Source organism: Physeter macrocephalus, chromosome 20, assembly GCF_002837175.3.
Source record: "Physeter macrocephalus isolate SW-GA chromosome 20, ASM283717v5, whole genome shotgun sequence".
Classification (NCBI taxonomy): domain Eukaryota; kingdom Metazoa; phylum Chordata; class Mammalia; order Artiodactyla; family Physeteridae; genus Physeter; species Physeter macrocephalus.
The window spans coordinates 85653183-85655970 of NC_041233.1; the positions used below are offsets into that span (position 1 = coordinate 85653183).

General features: G+C 51.9%; 1 protein-coding gene and 1 long non-coding RNA gene across 24 annotated transcripts in view; one reads left to right on the forward strand and one right to left on the reverse strand.

The window, feature by feature from the left end:
* Positions 1–2788, reverse strand: part of PSD3 (pleckstrin and Sec7 domain containing 3) — a 706021-nt gene that overhangs the window by 509228 nt on the left and 194005 nt on the right. The gene's annotated exons all lie outside the window — the stretch shown is intronic.
* The window catches only part of LOC112066943 (uncharacterized), an 11108-nt gene continuing 8541 nt past the window's right edge, over positions 222–2788 (forward strand). Inside the window, exons 1-2 of the long non-coding RNA XR_008616155.1 lie at positions 222–724; positions 2123–2257. This is a non-coding gene — a long non-coding RNA (uncharacterized lncRNA). The remainder of the gene's footprint in view (positions 725–2122; positions 2258–2788) is intronic.

Consider the following 2788-nt stretch of genomic DNA (forward strand, 5'->3'; position numbering starts at 1 on the left):
GGGGGGGGGGAGATGGGGGGGGGGCGCGGGGGGGAGAGGGAAGGGGGGGGGGCAGCCGGGGAGGTAGGAGGTGGGCAGGAGCGGGGAGGTGGGCGGTGCCCCAGAGGAAGGGAAGGGAGAGACGAGGGGGAGAGGGAAGAAAGGGGGAGGGGCGGGCCCCAGGGGGAGGGGCGGGCCCCAAGCCGAGCTCGCAGTCGCCGGTCTCCAGCGGAAGCCTGCCTGTTGCTTCGTTCGTCTCCCTGAGAAAAGTGAGCCGCGCTTCCGACGGAGTTTCCTGTCAGGAAGCGCCGCGAGGGGAGCGGCGTCTCGCGTGCTCCCGGGACTAGCGCCCGACACGCCCTCGCGTCCCATTGGGTCGCGGCATCCGGGCGGGGGGCCTCTGGCGTCCGTGTAGGGGTTTGCTCGCCGGTGACCCGCCGACCCTTTCCAAGTCCAGTCCCTCGAGGCAGATCCCGCGCTCGTGGCCACCGCGGTCCCGGCTCCGAATGCGCGTGCCGGGGGATCCCGGCGTAAACTGCATTTTACAACCGAAGTGCCGCAGACCGATGCCCTTTTTCCTCTTCGCCTCGAGCTTGTGCGGCAGAGACCGGAGCTGGGAAGGCGCCTTCCTCTGGCCGACTGAGGGGGAGACCTAAGCTCCCCCCTCCCCGGAGGTCCGTTACCCGCGGAGAGCGCGCTCAGCACCTGGAGCAGAGCCCCGCGTGGCCGGCTGCACGGTGCTATGGTATGAGGGTGTTGCAGCCTTAGAGTCTGGCTTCTGTGACCGGTGGAAGATGCCCAAATAAAGGGAAATGGCTAACAATGGCCAAGCGTTGAGTCGGGGATGGAGGGTCAGGCTCCTTGGTGGCCCAAGGAGCCAGCCCACCAGGTCAGGGTGCAGGAGGCCCCTGAGTCTCCTACTTTGCCTTGCCCCATTCACAGCTGCCGGTCAGCCAGCGGCGCCCACCAGCGGAACCAGAAAGAGAGGGTGGATGCATTTATGCAGATCCAGTCCAGCTTCTGAAAATGGTCGTAGTCCATGCTCCCCGGCAGAGCAGAAGTTTGGTCAGATGTGTGGGTTCTAAAGCACCCCAGTTACTTGGGCATATTTCTCTTTTATGGCTCCTCCCCTCTTAAGAGAATGACGCAAAGAAGACAGTCCCTGTGTGCCTATTCTTAATAAACTCCTACCTTCCTTGAACCAGGAGGTCTGATGACTTTGTTGGCAAAGAATCAGGAGTAAAACCAAGTAGGAAATGCTGTTGCTACCTAGGGCTTGACCGCTGGCCTGGTGGCCTTTACCTGGAAAATCAACCAACAGCTCATACATGGAAGAAGGTCAGGATTTTGAGCTGAATCTAAACCCATACCAACGATGCCCAGACATAACTCTTCATAGAAGAGGCAGAGTAGATGGAGATTTGCATGAGCTTACTAGTTAAGGGACGTGGTAATGGACATCTATAATCTGAGGCTCTGTTTCCTCAATTACTGAAAGAGGATAATAATAGCTTGAAGAACTGTTATTAGCATGACAAGTTATGTAAGGTTCCTGGCCCCATATTAAATGTTCAATAAAGAGGCATTTCAAAAGCTAGGCAACAGACGGCTTCCCTGGTGGCGCAGTGGTTGAGAGTCTGCCTGCCGATGCAGGGGACGTGGGTTCGTACCCCGGTCTGGGAAGATCCCACATGCCGCGGAGCGGCTGGGCTCGTGAGCCATGGCCGCTGAGCCTGCGTGTCCGGAGCCTGTGCTCCGCAACGCGAGAGGCCACGACAGTGAGAGGCCCGTGTACCGCAAAAAAAAAAAAAGTTAGGCAACAGAAACATTTTCATCACAAAGCAAAGTTTTTATTTTTTTCTCCCTGAATTCGACAACATGTTTTAAGATTTTACTTACAAAGCTGGTCACACATATTAAATAATCATTCATTCGTCCCACCTTAAATAATCAAAGGCATAATTGTTGGAGACTGATCGGCATAAATTAGCCAGTGTTGCCACTTCTGATTTGATAAAGCCCAAAGCAAATCAAATAAAGGTTGACATCACATTTTGCCAGCATGTATTTTGTGGATAAATATTTTGTTAGGTTTCTTGAAATATTGGAAATAGAGTATGAATTCGCTTTTCTGCTACTCTAGCCCGCAGAGATCCCAGGCACCCAGCTCAAAAGATCACAGTTGTGCTCAAGTTCGGTGTCAGAATACACAGACATCCACCTTGTAAAAGTAGGAAGGAGGCACACCGGCCAGGGAGGAGCAACCACTCCGAAAGAGGTATGGGCTGGTCTGTATTTATCCAATGCCATATCCCTCCCCGAACTCTGCCCGTGAGCCCCGTGTTGTGTTGTGGAAAGAGAAAAGATAACTTAGGCAAGACATTAGGTACCAGCAGTCAAAAGAAGAAATGAAAAGGAAATGGAAATTATCTCATGCATGATTCATGCATACAGTTAATCCCCACGATTTCTCAAGTCCAGTTTGAAGAACCAGATTGTGGAATTTTTTTTTTCTTTGTTTTTTTCTTTTTTTGTACAAGAGTGAATATTTATTTAGAATGGAAAAAAACTTTAATACAAATTTCTAGAAGTTGACAAGTTACACGCACACCACTAAATCCAGAAAAATCACATATTTTTATTAATTAACTTCCTAAAATACCTTTACAGTACTTTCCCCCCATGTGTTTTGGCTGCATACTTTTGATCATCTCTTTGGAATGACTTTTTTTTTTTTTTTTTTTTTGCGGTACGCGGGCCTCTCACTGTTGTGGCCTCTCCCGTTGCAGAGCACAGGCTCCGGACGCGC